Below are 18575 nucleotides of genomic sequence, written 5' to 3' on the forward strand. Positions count from 1 at the left end.
TCAAAGGATCACACGTTCAATATCGTCGCTTTCATTTATGTCGGTAGCTACCATATAAGTGAAAATATCATCAATGATAATCTCATTTCAATTCCATTATCTAGGGCTGGGTTCGGTTTGAAACGGTTTGATTTTTTACCAAAACCGAAATCGAACCGAAATTTCGGTTCGGTTTTTTTTTTAATTTTTTTTTTTTTATGTCCTTCTTCAATAGAAAAAAAAAATCCTAATAAAACAAAGCTTGCAGTCATTTCATGCAAATCCTTTGATATCCAATCCCTCAAAGTTCGATAAGCAAATAGCCAGATTAATCACAGAGGGGATCAAACCACTATAGACTAAAATGAAACCAACCAGGAAACAGAAACAGAACTCGAATGAGGAGGAGAAACAATAGCTTGAAGGCAATCAAAATGACCATAGGAAGTAGCGTAATGCAAGCAGGTTCTACCATTCAGGGAATCAAACATCAATACCTGATAAATATCCCACATCAAATTGATAGTTAATACTTGGAAATAAAAACCAAAAATTTTCAAATCTAAGAAAAAAAAAAGTTCGGATTTTCACATAGATTTGCTCCTGCGTCAAGAAGCTTTTGGACACAGGAGATCTTGCCATGCATTGCAGCCAACATCAATGGAGTTTGAACAATTTCCGACCAAACAAATCACGAGATAATTAGAACAAGAAAACACAGAACAAAAAAAAAAAAAAAAAAAAATCAAAACTTTCACATTCGGAGCCAAAGGTAATCAAAGTTTCAAAATTTACCTGCTTGTGACGATTTAACATATCTGGACTTATAGATCATTCTAACAGCATAGAAAGAATCTGCCAATCAAAGCAAAAAAGGAGAATCAAAATCATTAATCAAACATTCAAACATGCACAGAGAGAGACCTGAGGACTTGGTTGTCCCTCTCAACTTCACTAACTTCGGTGAAGAAGTTAAACATTATTAAATTCTAAACAACATTTCAAATGTCCCTTGGTTAAAATTTTGATAACTTCCAGTGAGCCAAAACCCTCTTAGAAAAATCTAAAATTACAATCTATTGAAAATTGAAATATCTTAAATTCTCATGACCACACTACACATATAGTATATTGTTGTAGAAAGAAACCCAGAAAATCAGTAGAGAAGTAAGAGTGTGAGACTAACCTTCTGTTGTCGAGACTCGAAACGGTAAGAAGAAGATGAAGGCGAGATAAAAGACTAACGGCGAGGTGTGAGAGATTGAGAATGAGAAGGGTCGCAAGTCGCCGCTGGGATTGAGAGACAGAGAGTTTGAGAGAGTGATTGAAGACCGAGAGAGAAGAAGGCTGCTGCGCGACTGGGAAAATGGGAGAGAGCAGAGAGGAATACGCGGATAAGGTTAGGTTAGGGTTACACTTGTGGGTAGGGAGAACTAGAACGATGCCGTCTATGATTATACGATCTAGAATCATATAAATATTTTGCTAATACGATTATAGCAACACAAAGCTTGTTGTCAAGTTGTTTGAAGCAAACACCCTTAATCGGGAGGTCAGGGGTTCGAAACACCTGGCCTCTAGATTTTGAGTATTTGTTACAAATTTATGTGATTAATATATATTAAATATTTAAATATAAATCGATTCGGTTCGGTCCGGTCCGGTTTCTGGCCAACCCAAACCAAAACCTAACCAACCCATTTCGGTTTGGTTCAATTCACTTAGTTTGATTCGGTTTTTTTTTTTCGGTTCGATTTTTTTCTGCTTTAGTTTGGTTTTCGGTCCCGTTTTTTGGTTTTCAGTTTTTTCAACCCACCCCTACCATTATCTTATCCAAAGTAGTACACTGGACCAAGAATTTCATGTCTCGAGAGTAATTCGGATTAATCTCATAAGATGGAAATGATTGAAACAGCAATCGAGTATAGATTCATTTTGTGTCGTGACCTTCCTCTTCTAGGGAAGTGAATCTTATGAACCGAGTGATCTGTCGTGCTTCAGGTCAAGACAGGTTGATTGGCTATCTGCTGATGTTCCGGACCGTCCAACAGAGGCAGCCAAACCGTCCACTAGGGGCACACATTTCGGGGATGTTGACTCGATGTCTGTTAAGTACGTCTATCCTTGCATGCATGTTTGCAGCTGGTATATGATTTCATTACTTTAGCTAGATCATAGGAATGCGTATATTGAGTATTTGTTACAAATTTATATGATTAATATATATTAAATATTTAAATATAAATTGGTTCGGTTCGGTCTGGTCCTGTTTCTGGACCACCCAAACCGAAATCAAACCGACCTATTTCGTTTCGGTTCAGTTCACTTAGTTTGGTTCGGTTTTTTTTCGGATTCGGTTGGTTTTCGGTCCCGTTTTTTTCAGTTTTCGATTTTTTCAACCCACCCTTACCATTATCTCATCCAAACTAGTACATGGACCAAGAATTTTAAGTCTCGAGAGTAATTCGGATTAATCCCATGAGATGGAAATGATTAAGGCAGCAGTCGAGTATAGATTCATTTTGTGTCGTGACCTTCCTCTTCTAGGGAAGTGAATCTTATGAACCGAGTGATCTGTCGTGCTTCAGGCCAAGACAGATTGATTGGCTATCTGGTGATGTTCCAGACCGTCCAACAGGGGTAGCCAAATCGTCCACTAAGGGCGGCACACATTTTGGGGATGTTGACTCGATGTCTGTTAAGTATGTCTATCTTTGCATGCATGTTTGCAGTTGGTATATGATTTCATCACTTTAGCTAGATCAGAGGAATGCGTATGGAGCAACGTTTTGAAAGCTAGAATACAACACACTTGCTTATTACACTTGTGCAGTATGAGGATCGAGATGAGACATAGTAGGCAACGTCCATGCAAAGTTGCGTCGTTTTACAAGAGCGTTGACGTTCATATCTCTCCTAAACAGCGGGAAAACTGTCTCATTTAAGTAACAATCCGCAAAATAGCGATAAAGAGATCGTTTGCACAGGCTTTAAGAAAGCTAGTGTGAAGGAGACTTGTAATCGACAATGATTCACAACCTTCTGTGAGGACTCATATTGATACGTTGCAACGGAGCAACTTGGCACTTGGAATGCACACCCAAATGCGTAACTACAAAACATTAGGTTCATACCCAGTAACCTATTGTAACGTCGAAAATGGTTGGGTGTCAATAGGCCTCAAGGTGGACCAACATAGCTACGTACAAAATTGTATAGCCCTAGGGAGAAACCGAAGTCTTGGTGCGTTCATCAAGGTTTGGCGATCATTTAAATTGTGCTTTATGATCACCATGCGAGGTTGTTTTGGGGTGAACATGAGAATTTGATGTTTAATTATAAACCCAAAAGACGTGCAATACTTATTGAAAACCTTCGACATAAACTCTTTGACATTATCCAGTTTTCCAGACTTTATAGGATACTTAGGGTGGTGAACCCTTAAAATCGGCTAGGAGGTTTAGCAGCAATGTGTGTGGACAAACATGTGACTAGTTTGTCAATTCAGCAACAAAATCATAAGTATTTATATGGTTTGCATTTTGGTTAGATTAGTCCACATATATTCCCTTAAATCCACTGTGAAAAGATGGTCGTTTCATATTTTTGCGAAGGATGATATAGAAATCAAATTTTCTAAATGAGCAGGCTTGGCAAAGTGTTCTTTTAGGCATAATATCCTTACTTTGGGCAAGGAGATGCGGCATGACATCGTTGTTTGACCTAAATGTCCCAAACGGTCGTGCCAAGGCAAGTAAACTGCTTGAATCACTCGACTGCAGGCCGGTCACATATGGCGTGTTCCCAATTTGGGAGGTAGTCCATTGGTCCCAAAATATAGCTTCAAGCTTTGTATTTTAGAGGTGGTGCAAAAATATTTCACTCTATTTTAGTCACTAGTTTCATGCATGATCATTGTCTTCTCGAATATCCTTAAGACTCAACGACGTTCTTCCAGAACGGGGATAATATAAGGTCTCTTATATGGTAATGCAGTACCATTCATACAACAAGGAGCGGGCCATTGCTCTTAATTAGGTTGGATAGACCTAAAGTCGTTGTTAGAGATGTGATTTAGGTATAAAGTTAGCGTAGTATCGCATTCATACAAGTAACTAACTTTCCCACAATTATACATAATCACGTGTTTAATTGAATTCAGTTGCATATATACAAGAAACATGATTCAATTAACTCATATTCAAGGACAATATCGATAAGATTATCCATAACCAAAACAAACACCAAAGTTGAATCCAAGATCATGAAAAATTTTCACGAAGTAAATGGTTTACTACGAGGATTCCGTCAACAAGGTCATACATGTCAAAATTCTGCTCTCCCAACAATGTTCGTGGAGCGAAATTAGTCTCACTACAAGAATTGTGAATTCCTCGCTGCACTCTGAATCTTCAATTCCATGGAAGCTCAAACCGCCCCGAAACTCCCAAACCCTCCGAAACCCCGCAACCTCATCACAGAGCTACTGGGGTTCTTCGACATCACCGCCTGCGTAAAGCTGCTTCTAATCCTAGGCTACAAAAGCACAGACTATGAGGTCCACCGCCACTGGCTAGCGACAACCCACCTCTGCCTCTTTCCCATTGGTACTCCTACGAGACGAGCATTTGGACGGACCCTCGACTGCCCGCCATTCTTCGCCTACATCGAGCTCTTCCTTTCCGTTTTCGCCAATCTCATCGACCGACAAATCGGTCACCTCCAAAAGGGCTTGAACTCCAGCGCAAACACAGTTCTTTACTTCCAAAGAATCTCGGGTATCTTATCGGATTTGTGCTTTTTGTATGGGGTTTATCAATTGAGTAGGAATTCGGATTCGATGAAGGGAAAGATTATCTGAGTTCTGGTGGTTTGGTTGCCAATTCTTGTTATTGTAGATCGTTTGCATATCCAGTACAATGGGTTTTTGCTTGGGATTTTGAGATCAATATGCTCTTCCTTTTGTAATGTTTGTGTTGTCCTCCTCAGTTTCATTGAAGACTTGCATATTTAGTGTTGGCCTTAGACAATCATTGAGAACCTTCTTTACTATCCTTTTGTCACTGCATTTCTGACATTGATAGACAGAACTGAAACCTTTAGCAGAACTTGCTTCTGATGGATTAAAAGAATATGGAACTAAAAACAATGATTACTTGCACTGCATGACTAATTTTAATTTTGTCTTTCATGAAGTTGAGTTCCACCTGTAGAGAAAGTAAAAATTAAAATTCAAGTCTTTCCTTCATTCAATGTTATGACTTATGACCCAAAGTCTCTTCCCAAACTGTCGAGTGGTAGAGAGTGGTTAAATTCATGTCCATGGTCCATGGTCCATGTTCTGATTAATATCTTTCAAAACCATATTTCTGAAAATGTGCTTGTTACCTTTTTTTAGTGCCAAAACTACAGTTTTTCCAGACAAAAATACTAGTGTTTGTTGAAGAATGACGAGTGACATATGCCCCTTGCTTTGACAGAATTCAATAATGTAACAGTCAACTTTTTTTTAGTGGGTGAGGGTCACCATGTCAGTTGCCAAACATAATGACTATGTTGAGACAGAAACTTTTTAGCGTTAACTATATCTGTTGATTGTGTGATCAATAACCCAAAGATGTGATGGCAAGGATCATAAGTTTTGTTTGCATTTCATTATATATCTGCAGATTCCAAAACATAAATACTAAGATGATATTTGTACCCCATAAGTTTTGCTTTTTACGATTCATATCTTAACAGGTGGACATGGTAATAATCCCAGCAAGCACTGGGCATATGGGTGTTCTTCTTGGACATGTGGCAACAATTGCCGAGTTGAAACCCGGGGTCATGTCGGTACATGAAGGAACTGATGTCACAGAACATTTCATCAGCAGTGGTTTTGCATTCATCCACGCCAACTCTATTGCAGAAATAATTGCTGTAGAGTCTGTCCCTCTTGATCATGCCGATGCAAGTCTTGTCCAAAAGGGGCTTGCAGAGTTCACCCACAAGCTCAACTCAGCGTCGACTGACTTGTAGAAAGCTGAAGCCCAGATTGGAGTTGATGTGTATTGTGCCCTCAACTCTGCTCTCACTGGCTAGTTTTACTAGTCTTTGTGGGATTGTGGACCATTTGCATTTCCAGTACAATGGATTTTTGCTTGGGATTTTATTGATTTCGTTTTCGTGTTTGGAGGGAGGGAGGGAGGAACTTGATGGGTGGGCTTGTTAGCATTTGTTTGCGGTCATGGCACCAGTTTTTTTGGTTACTTGTTGAGGCATTATTGTTGGAAAGGATTGGTGAGGCGTTTCTGGCAGCTTTCGATTTTGGGGACTGTTGTTGTGGCTGTTTTTGCATTGGCATATGGCTCGTTTGTCTATCATGGGCAGGTAATCTCTCAGGCTCTGCCTTTTTGTTTTTGAAATGATTATTTGCAATCTTCATATTAGTCTAATCTGCTGCTATGAAGCAATCTCAGAGCATAGTAACATTTGCATATGACTTGTCGCTCAAACAAAGTATAGCTTTGGATTTGATTTCCATCAAAAATGGGATTTGAGGAGAGCTGAAAATATGTTAAATACTTTGCAAACAATTAGTAAGACACTTCTAGTTGTGCCATCTCTTTGTATTGTGTTTTGTATATCTTAATATTGGAATCAGGACCATCTGGAATCGTATCTTTGTTAACTCGATTATATTGCATTAGCGTAATAAAGACTTTGAGCTTCCTAACAAACAGTAATGCTGAACTATCATTTTGTTGTCTGAGCCATGAAGCAAGGAAAGACAGATTTCATTGACCAGAATACTCAGCAAATAGGGATCCTTTCTGCTGTTAGAAAAGCAGATGAAATCTCAAAGTAGAGCAGCTTGAAATAATTACTTAACTGAATCGTATCTTTGTTAACTCGATTATATTGCATTAGCGTAATAAAGACTTTGAGCTTCCTAACAAACAGTAATGCTGAACTATCATTTTGTTGTCTGAGCCATGAAGCAAGGAAAGACAGATTTCATTGACCAGAATACTCAGCAAATAGGGATCCTTTCTGCTGTTAGAAAAGCAGATGAAATCTCAAAGTAGAGCAGCTTGAAATAATTACTTAACTGAAGCAACTGCATTAGGTTTGGCAGGGTAGAACCTTATAAATTGAATGTTGGTACCCATGGTTTTCGTAGAGTTATAAACCATGCAAGAATGGTGCAGGATGTAATGAGCCATGTCTGTCTGGCCTACAAGTTAGTTCCATTTTTGTGTGTGTGTGTGTTTGGGGGTGGGGGGGGGGGTGGGGTGGGAGAGAGAGAGAGAGAGAGAGTGTGTGTGTGTGTGTGTGGTGTCTGTCTTGTGTTCAAGGGCAGAGCTGTGTTTAGGCTTCCCTGGGCTGTAGCACAGGGCAGTTATTGCCCAATCAGTTTTTGACAGCCATGGTTTTAAGTATTTTTTCTATTTTTAGCCTATGAAAATCAGATTTAAATAGATTTAGCCCAGGTTTTAGTAGTTTAATGAGTCCAATCAAAGCTCATTAAACTAATGCAAATTAGCCTTAAACTGATTATCATTCCATTTTTCTTCTACAGTCTCCCCTTTTCAAGCCATAATTGGTGGTGTTTTGATCAAATAATTTGTTGTCTTCGGTTTTAATTTTTTCCCCTTTTCTTGAATAATATTAGCCCAACCCTTTGAAAAATCCTAGCTCCGCCCTTGCTTGTGTCTATCATTTTGCATAAGGACTTTACATTTTACCACTTTTTTGGGTGGTATACACGGAGAGTAATGAGAGTAATTTTTAGGGAGAAAGGGGGGAGGAGGTGGATCACTTGTGGTATTGGGTTTGATTTGGGTATCCCTTTGGTGCCGGGATCTTCAGAGTTTTGGTATAGTTCTTTTGAAGCTATTTTTAATGATTGGAAATTAGCTTAATCTTTTTGCTTGGTATGATAAAATAATTATGATTATCCTTTTATTTCTTGTAGATGAGTAGTTTAGAATGATAAGTGGAAGTTTAAAAATAAAATGAATTTTTCTATCTAAGTATTTGTTTCCCCCAATATTGATACTATTGCATTCGGAGCTAATGTAGATCGCAACATTTGTATATGTGTATCCATCTCTTGACGTTTCTTGGTGATGATTTAAGATGCTTTCTTTAGGATGGAAGGCCTCAAGTTTCCTGTTGTATGGCCTCAATAGCTTATGTCATCGTATTTTATTCATGTGTAGTGCATTGGTTCCCACTTAGTGCGAAAAGGCTTTGTTGTTGTTGTTGTGTGGTGCATTGATTGTTCAACGTTACCTTGCAGATGCAACAAGTTATCCATCAAATGTTTCCTTTTGGCAGGGGACTTAACTATGCCAAGATGAGTATTGAAACTCCTGCCACAAACCTTCAAACCTTCAAACCTTAAAAACGTTGATGAAATGAAAATGTAGGAATATAGATATTACACCCAGTCTGCTATTATGCGAGGAAATTAACCATGCCAAGATGGTTATCCATTAATGTTGCTCCCTGACCATTTAATAACAATTTGCACGCATCTTGGACAAGTCATTTAATTTTTCTTGTGCCTCAATAGCTTATGCCATCATATTTTTCTCATGTGTTGTGCATTGATTGTTCAACATTACCTTGCAGATGCAATTAGGGATCCATCGCATGTTTCCTATTGGCAGGGGACCTTGCCATGCCGATTGGGCAGTCACCAAGTTTTTGGGTGTTCTATATCATACTAGATAAAGTGCTTGCTTTCGTTCTAGGAAAACTTGGGTTCAACATCAGGCACCAGCAACTTCATTCACTGGTGGGCTAGTTGGGAATTCATCCCCTTTTGCTGGACTGCCTCAGGTAATTCTCAATGGTCAATTGGAAGGAGGGGCAATATAATAGGTTAACATTTTAGTTTATCCAATCAAATGGGGAAACAAAACTCCTCGGTTGGATGGTGCAACATCATGAAATTATGAATAGGTGGTAGGTCTTGGGCTGTTCTGGTTCTTGTAGTCAGCTTTCTGTCAACCTTACGCTCTAGAAAGCTCTTGAGCATATGACTGAGCGGAAGGAAGAAAGCTCTTCACCCCCTATTAGTATGTTGAGTGCTCTTGATTGATGGATATGATATATTCTATTTATCCTACTCATATTCTTAATATTCTTGATAGAAACAGGATTTTATTTCTTCATATTCTTAATGTTTTTGGGTCCAAATTTTTTGTGAATTGATGAAATGGTAGGTCATCCTGCGACAACCTTGATGATTTTTTTTCATAGATTACAAAACGATTGTCGAAAACCTATTCTTGCAGTCGATTGCACATGTTATTAGCAACTATCGACAACTGTTTTTGCATAGATTACAGATGACCATGGCTTACAGTTTTCAAAGTATTAAACAAAGAGAAATTAAGCAAATCATATGATATAACACATGGATACGCTAACTGCCTTCAATTATTAACAACATAATCTTCACCTAATTTTGCGAGATTGGCCTTGCCCTCCCAGCAGCATTCGCCACCTTTGCCACACTTCACTCCCCTTCACTTTCTCCTTCAAGGAACAACCGGAAAAGATAAAAGAAACACATTATGATTTTACCCCTGAGAAACAGATAAATAGCAAACAAAATATAAGTAGCAGCATGCTTACCAGTTAAGTAATCCACTTCTCAATCCTCCTGAATTTGTGTAATGAGAAGAGAAGGCACATGTTGAATTTTGTAGAAATCCTCTCCTCCTTCCCCAACCCTACTACAGAATCTCTCAGACATCCCTGCAATTGTTAATTCCTCGAGGGTAGTAACATTCTCAAGCCCCTCAGGAACTGCCCTCAATTCGCTGCAGCGGAAAATAGACAATCTGCGGAGACTAGGCATGCCTCCTTTCTCTATCCTCCAACTCTTTACTCCCGTCAAAAAAAGAAGTTCAAGAAATTCAAGATTAGGATAACCTTCTTCTGAGACAACTACTTCTGCAACATTCTCCAAAGCGACTTCACCAAGCCAAAGCATTCTTAAGTTTGGGATCTTCTCAAGTATTTTGAGACTCTCCAACTGTAGACCAGTATGCCACAGCGACATCTTAGTGAGGTTCTCATAACCCTGGAGACCTTCCAATGATTGTTCTCTTATTCTTCCGCACAAATCAAGTTTGTATATATGAGGACAACTCAATACCATATTCATTGGTATAACTTTACTTGCATCAACAAACAGATCCAGATGTAGAGATAGAGATCGAAGATGGTTAAATGTGATGCCAGTAGATTTCAACATTTCCTCCATATTTTTCACCCCACCTTCTATGAACAGTTTTCTGAGATTGGTCAATTCAGCAAGATGAGTCAAATCACAATCAGCACCTGCAACATTGACTAAACTCTACAAATTCCCAAGAGTAGCCAACTTCAACTTCCCTTTGTACCGGGGTAAATATAAATGCCTCAATTCTTTCATCTTCCAAATCACATTTGGTACTTTTATTTTCACATGCACATACACACACAAGTCTAGAGTTTGCAAACATACCAAATTACCTAAAGATGATGGCAACCATTCCACTCTACTTCCCTTTAGACTTAAAAACCTCAAGTGGACTAGATTCCCAATATTACTCGGCAACTCTACTTTTTCTCTCCATATGCCTTCAAACTTTAGAACCCTGAGCAATTTGAAGTTGCATACTACTGACTGCAAGAAATTTTTCTTGCACTTGGAGAATCCATATTCTGGGTCGACAAAGAATAACAAAGACCTAAGGTGGTCATTTCTTGTGGGAGCAAATCTATCAACACATTTTTCCTCCACATATACACCAAGTCTTCGAACTTGAGGAATTGTCGCTGCCTTGGTAAAATTTACAAAGTGAAGAAAGTTCTCCTCTTCTGCCTTTACCAAGCACAAGTCTCGCATAAGATCATGAAGATGACATGTTTTGATCTTCTTAGTTGAACCAAATGTTCCAACTTGAACCATACATCTTTCCACCAACTCAATTAAGCAAGCATATGCTACATCTTCCAATACTTCCACTGAACCATGTCGTTGGGAGCCCGAAGATATAAAACCTTCTGCTATCCATAACTGAGCCAATCTTTTGACCGGTATCTCATAATCCTCCGGAAAGTGGCCTAAATATAGAAAACATAGTTTTAGACGATATGGTAAGTCGTCATAACTCAATGCCAACACCCTTGATGCACCTGCATATTCTTGATCTCCTTTGTATTCTTGGTCAAGATTAGCTCCTCTCCGTATATACACATCGACGTTCTTGTTTACTGTTTTCCACTCCTCAACTGTGACTTTTCTAGCTACAAGTCCCGCAAGCACAGTAATGGCTAATGGCAGACCTGCACAATGTTGAAGCATCTTCTTTCCTAGTGTTTCCTTCTCAGCATCAATTTTAGAGTCTGGAAAAAAAAAATTAAGAAAAATAGGTTAACTATTATGTTCTAGATTAGTCATTCATAAGCACAATAATGGCTAATGGCAGACCTGCACAATGTTGAGCAATCTTCTTTCCTTAGATATTCTATATATGTTGTGAATGTCCTTTTGGATTTTCGAATGTATTTGACAGCATAAAATAAATATTAGTGTCTGATTTCTCAAGAAAATGAATTTTGGAAGGAAGAAATCATATTTACTTGAAATGCGGTTAGGTTTAATCAGTATCAATTAGGTTTAATAGTTAACTAAAATTATTAGAGTTTTAGTTGATAACAAGGAGGAATAATTTTTTAAGTGACAAGATGACAAAGATGACAATGAACACGATTACAAGTTCATAGCATCTTTTGAATTATATTTCAGAGTTAGGAAAAAATTTTAATGGAATTTTGGAATGCGACGTGACAGTCAAGGTGTGGCTGACTTGCCACGTGATAGCTGCTGGAGTGACCAGCAAGGAGGGGTGCTGATGGTGGTGTTATTAAGGACTGAAAGAAAAGAGCAAACAAAAAGGATGACAGAAATCAGTTTTTATTCATTTGGACACATGGCAGCGTCTAATGACATTTGGACACATGGCAGGCTGCCATTGGATGGAATAGTAAAGAGAGTTGAAGCAGTACGGTGCACCTGATCTAAATCATAAGACCTGATTGTTTTTCTTCGTTCTCGAAGCATAAGTCTCGAGAAACATTAAGAATCATGCCATCTCTTTCACTCAAACACCAAAATCAAATTATTTAAATAAAAAACCCCCAAATCAAATTATTTAAATAGAAAAAAAAGGCCCAAATCAAATTATTAAGAAAAAAAAAAAGGCCCAAATAAAATATTCTATCATAATTTTTTATGTACTTCACCAAATTCAATTCCGGATTTCTGAAGAAACAAGCATTACAATTTACAATGTGAGGTACAAGTTTCAGAGTTTACTACAGATTTCGGAATTGCCATATTGGGGATTTATGACTACATAAGCTTTAATCTTTGATTTAAAGTGTTTGTGCTGGGTAGATCCTTTTGGAATTTCAGTTGAGAATTAGGGAGCATGTTGCAGGCTTGATTTAAGTATTTGGAATTGTTTTGTTGTTGAATCTCATTTTGGTGAGAAGTTGATGAGCTGGATTGAATTATGTAGTATGATTGACAAAACGGAAGTTGAACTTTGGACTAAAATGGTGATTTGGTATTGGAAGTCATCATAAATGATTTGGCCCCGTTTTGCTATGAAAATGGAAGAATGAATCTGAAATTTTACCCCTGTTGTACAGTTCCTGCAGCTAGAACCTTATTGTAAATTGATTTGAAGTTTTAGGGCAATTTTGTAATTTTCAGAAATGCAGGGGTAGAATGTAATTACCCAAACATTGTGGTTAATTTATGGAACTCAATTGCACAAAAAACTTAAGATTTGTCCAGCAAGGCAGCGTGTCATGGACAGCGGTTACGACAATCATGTAACTATTGTTATTTATCAATAACCTTTTAAACTTTTATCTGCTTAAACATTTACTCGTTGAGTGATTGCATAAAAAGTTAATACTTATTTAACTGTAACTGCCTAGCCGTTTACCCTTTTTCTAACTTGTCCACACATTTTTTTAACAACTTGAAAATTAAAAAAGAAATTTGTCATAATTTCCTTTTTTTTTTACAATTAAACACCGTTATAGGTATATTTAACATGTATTTCCATATTTCAATCTTTTAAGTAGTTATATTATTTCAATAATTGAAATAGTAGTTTACTAACGATACTTTTAAGTGTCATCAATGATAGTAATATAATATATTTGCTAAAAATTGAAATAATAAGTATTACGTGGACATGGAACATATGCAAACCTCATATAAAAAAATAAAAATAAAAGGTTTATGAACTACTATCAATATAGATGCAAAAACACATGATAGGATCATTAATCCAATAGTTAATAACTGTTAGGAATAAGTAATTATAATCTTTTACTGCTTTCAACTGATATTTTTCATCCCCTTGGAAATTAAGGACAAAAGTAAAATCCACAGCCACAAATCCAATGAAACTCCTTTGTCTTTCAATTTGAAGAACGAAAAGCACTCAATCTCAGCGACAAAGCAAACAGACAGTGGCAATATAGTTTTTAGGTTTTTTTATTTTTTATTTTTTTTAAATTTTACATATATTAAAATAAACAATTAAATGGGTAATCATTGTAATATTCATTACTACCTATTTAAATTTCACAGGTAAACGGGTTATACCCATGACCATTTATATGTTTGAACGGTTACTCATAACTGTAACCGTGAGTTTTAAATGGGTAGGTAACCGCGATTACCCATACCAATAGGTATTTTGCCCATCTATACTCTTAGGTAAGCCCAAAGTGTTCATGATTTTATTGGGTAGTTTGAGACTTGCGACAAAGAGTTAAGCAAGATGACTAACAAAAGGGGAAATTAGGATGACTGTGTTATGGGAGTTAGTTTGTATGAAAGAACATGCCAACCACCAGTGCAGTAGTAAAATACTAGATATGGGACGTGCAGGTCCACGTGCTTTATTATATGAATTAATGGGAATACATGAAGAGTTTGCATTACATTCATGTATTGGTTTTGATAAGGTTTGATATTTGATTATATTATTCCATGACACTTAATGTAGTTTAATCAATTTACTATGGTAAAGTTATGTTCCTACTTAACTGTTGAAGTTCACCCCACGAATTAGACAGTCAAGAGGGTAGGCAAGATTAGATTGAATTAGATGTGAGGTTAGAAGTTTAATTTATTTATTTTCTTTGTACCCATGTAAAGAGTTCTTAAGTTTCTTTTTATAAGAAGAACCTATTTTTCACTCTGTTTCAGTTTCTTTTTATTCTATTTAATTTAATTTAATTTTTTTTTTTTTTTTTTACTTTTGGGTCACGTTGGAATTCATGATTTTCCAGCGACTTGGGTCCTGTTGTGACACAAACGCACCCTAAGTTTAACGATTAGGGACAATGATGTGCGTACTATATTGAAAGCATAAGTGAAATTCAGTTATCTCTATTTTATTAGGCTTAACAGAATATAAAAAAAAATTATGATAATAGAGTTGGCTGAGAAGTGAGAAACATACTTGTTCGATGTCTCCCAGAGATTGCTATCTTCTTAAACAGTTCCCAACTTTCCTTGTCATCTAGCTCACGAGATGGATGAACAAAACCATTTTCTCTAGCAATTTCAGCAACGTCCTTCTTTCGAGTGGTGAGTAATATACGACTCTTTGTTTCCGCACCTCCTGGAAATCCAGGTTCTAAAGATTTCCATGCATCACAAGTCCAAACGTCATCAAGAACCACCAAACATTTCTTTTCTTTTTGGATGCTACAAAGCTTCCCTACTATTTGATTCTTATTCATTCCTTTAGTTTCATCTTTGGTGTCTTGAGTAAGCTGGATAAAAATATCTTCCAAAACCTCTTTTCCTTGACATTGTTGTGACACACACACCCAAGCAAAACAATCGAAGTGACGCTTAACTTCATTGTGACGATAAACTTGTTTTGCAAGAGTGGTCTTCCCTGAACCGCCCATCCCCCAAATAGATACAATTTTGGGGCAGTTTTCTTCTTTCACCAAATGCGTGGCTAGTATCTCCACGTCCTCCTCTAACCCGACAACATCATGTTCAATAACATGAGGATAAGTTTGCCTATGTTCCTTTTGCTTCTCAAAAGTAGTGGCACCTTCATATGGTGTGCCCGTTATTTGCTGGATGTTATAACCTGGCAATTTCGACCTTATATCGAAAAGTTTGGCCGTAATGCTCCTAATTTCTGAACCTACCTTGTGACGATTAACGACTTCGTTAAGGATGCAACCAAACCTTTTCAGAACAAGCTTCACACTTCCTCCCCTTTTGAGAACCACTTTCAAGGCAAAAGATTCAACGACATCCTCCAAATCATAAGCAGCCTCTCTTATAGTTTGAACCCCAATGCGTACTACTTCACTGTCTTCTTTTTTTGCATCTGCATCTTTCAGGAAGCTCTGGATCAAAAGTAGCTCGGTTTGTGCATGCGCAATTTGATCGCGGACTCCGCACAATAACTTCACCTCCTCAACGAGACCACCTTTGAGCCCTTCGATTACCATTGAAACTACCGCCTCAGCCATATTTCTAGCTTCTGCCAAAAAGAAAAAATAATTAAACTAGCTTTCTTTTTCGACTTTTGTTGCTCTTATAGTTTAAAGTGGTTAACTGGAGAAGTCTCTTCTGTTTTTCTCCTCATTCACATGCTCTTTATTCAATTGGATTTGTACAATTAACGGTCAACTATTCATCATTTTCTATAATTTATTATGAAATTATGATTTTAGCTCCTCAAATTTAATTTTCTCTACGTAAAACTTGACATAATTTGTTTACTCGAAGAAAATCTAGTGATTAGGATCCACACAAGCAATTTCAACTATGCTTGACTTTTTACATTTTATGTTTTTTAAATGCCGAAAATACCCTTATTGTATATTTTATGTACACAATTAATTTTATGCGGATTATAAGGTGGATTAATGATTTTGCGCTAAAAAAAAAAAGAAAAAGAATAGGAGAAAAAAGACATAATGTTATAAATTCATTGCATATTAAGTTCAAATACAAGAACTTTTATTTTATTTTTTGAAATTGAATGATATCATTAATTATCTTTTTAGTTAAAATAGTCTCTGAGATTTGCATAACTTCTTACTTTGGTCCCTGAGATTTGAATCAATGAAAGTGGTCCTTGAGATTGTCCACCATCAATCATTTTGGTCATTCAGTGAAAAATTATGTTAAATAAGGATCAAAATGACAAAACTACCCTAATTCAATAAACAATAAGTCAAAATGATTTGACAAATTTTTCATTTTATTATTATTATTTTATGGAGATTTTTCATGGAATGACCAAAATGATTGGTTGTGGACAAACTCAAGAGCCAATTCTATCAAATTCAAATCTTAGGGACCAAAGTAAGGAATTATGCAAATCTCAGAGACTATTTTGTCTAAAAAGCCTCATTAATTTGATCAAGGATTGCAATAAATCTTGAATATTAGTGCTTATTTTCTCAATTTAAATAATAAAAGAAAGACTTGTTAGATTAGAACCCCACATATTGTTGAATACGTTTCATATTTAATTTTTTTTAATTCGAATTTATTTTCATACACCTGCATACTTCACACTTCACACCCTACACTCCACATATTGTTTAATACCTTCACACTTCACACTCTCAACATACACCTTAAATTTTTTACATACACCCTACACTCTTTACATCATAAAAGCAAATGCATGAAGTCAACCAAAGATCTTATTTGTTTCTTCGAATAATGAGATGGTTTGTTTGTTGTTTCTTCTCCCTTTCAAATAATGAAGATATAGACTTGATAATTCCCCATTAACGGAAAAAAAATAATTGAGAATCCATCACTTTGTAGCAAAGAGAGATCAAAAAATGCATTGCACAATTGGTTCTGCATTAACTTCATGAATACTATTTTTGGGTTGCTTCATACTTTCCCAGAAGCTTTCCTACTCTTTGATAATGAAAAATTAAGAAAATTTCAGCAAAAAGCTACTGAAAACTACTATAATATTCGACAGGAAGTTACCTAAATCTTTTAAAATTTGCTACTTCCCTCCATTGCTTCATAAAATTCTAACCGCATCAAAAGAAATAAGACATTAATTTTCCTCCCTTATCATTAGAACTTAGTTACTGTAAAACCCATGTTCACCCAGAAATAAAATATTAAACCCACTTATAAAATAAAGCATATATAAAATATTGTTGTGTATGAAACATTCCGTGCTACTTGAACTTCTGAAAGAAAGTATGCACAAACTAACCTTAAGAATCTGACTTAACAATTATATGCTATATGTGTATAAATCTGCAAGTTAATAATTTACCTACAAGAATACCACCCATTTTATTTTTGCGAATTAACCACTCAAACTCTATTTTTAGTGTGAATTTACGACCTTTATTAATTTTCATAAATAATACGATCAATACGTTACTTTAGTATGAATTACCTCCTCCATAAATTTTGGAAAGAAATTATGTACAAACAACACATGCCTCGCACACAAGCCTTTTTCAATAACATTTTTCGTCATTTCAATTGACAGCCTCAAAGGTAAAATTTGCATGTACAAATAACTTCAATGCAAGTATGCATGCGGATGAGCAGTAGCCAATGTAATCTTACCCCAAGTCCGTGTTGTGACGCTTGCCAGGAGGAAGTTGTGTATGGAATCTTTGATTTGAGGTCCACCAATTTTCTGGTCTTCGCTCTCGCTAGGGATGGGCAAAGATCACATCCATGCTTTTGGCAAAGATCAAAGTTGGAATGGCCCGTTCTTTCGTTCTTTCATTCTTTCTATATTTCTCTTTTTCTTTTTGCATGAAAAGTCACAATATTGAAGACACTTTACATCAAAATATAAAGGAAAAGAAAACAAGTAGTGAATTAAATAGTTAGAGTTTTCTTTTTTAAAACTGTTGCGTTTTGTATTTAAACTCTTTCACCTTTGGTGGGTTTTTCTTGATTTGTTCTCCATAATTTTATATTTTCCAATTGGCCACGAATTCCTATTTGCTTCTTTTTCCTTCAAGCCCCTTTCATCCACCACCTCATCTTTACAAATCACAAGTCACAACACCCAGTCAACCTTGATCATCTCCACTGTGATCTTGCCACGTGGAATGATCTGAAAGTTAGATAACCATCTCCACCAATAATCTCTCAGTCTCGATCAACCAGGCTACAGCAACAGACCCTGTTCGTACAGTTTTGTTAGGGGACCCACACCCACCAAAACCATTGAAGCCGAGGGATCCACCTGACTCAGGACCATGCTGGCTCTACGTCAAGGTCCTTTTCTCCCGGGCCCATGACCATTGGTTGTGCCCCACGGGCAGGGACCAGGCTCTCCTTCCTTTCAGCCGGTTACACGTGTACCCTACAAAACAACCGCGTAGCTCCGTCGACAATCACACATGCTACGTTCCATAATTACCATGTGGTTTCTTTCCGCGTGGACCCTACCATAGATGAAGAAATGCTATTTGTGTCAAATGATTTAGCAAATGTGATTTGCGAAACAAATTTTTTTTTTCTTATCATA

The 18575-nt window shown here is 36.8% G+C and overlaps 1 long non-coding RNA gene and 1 pseudogene across 1 annotated transcript; both read right to left on the reverse strand.

The window, feature by feature from the left end:
• Positions 1-243: 243 nt before the first annotated feature.
• Positions 244-1365, reverse strand: LOC137733190 (uncharacterized). Its single transcript, XR_011068421.1, has 3 exons — positions 1166-1365; positions 571-834; positions 244-476 (listed from the first exon to the last, which is right to left on the reverse strand). It is a non-coding gene; the product is annotated as an uncharacterized lncRNA (long non-coding RNA).
• A 7800-nt stretch (positions 1366-9165) lies between these two features.
• LOC137735588 (putative disease resistance protein At1g50180) lies at positions 9166-15579 on the reverse strand (annotated as a pseudogene).
• Positions 15580-18575: the final 2996 nt, after the last annotated feature.

This window comes from Pyrus communis, chromosome 5, assembly GCF_963583255.1.
Source record: "Pyrus communis chromosome 5, drPyrComm1.1, whole genome shotgun sequence".
Taxonomy (NCBI): domain Eukaryota; kingdom Viridiplantae; phylum Streptophyta; class Magnoliopsida; order Rosales; family Rosaceae; genus Pyrus; species Pyrus communis.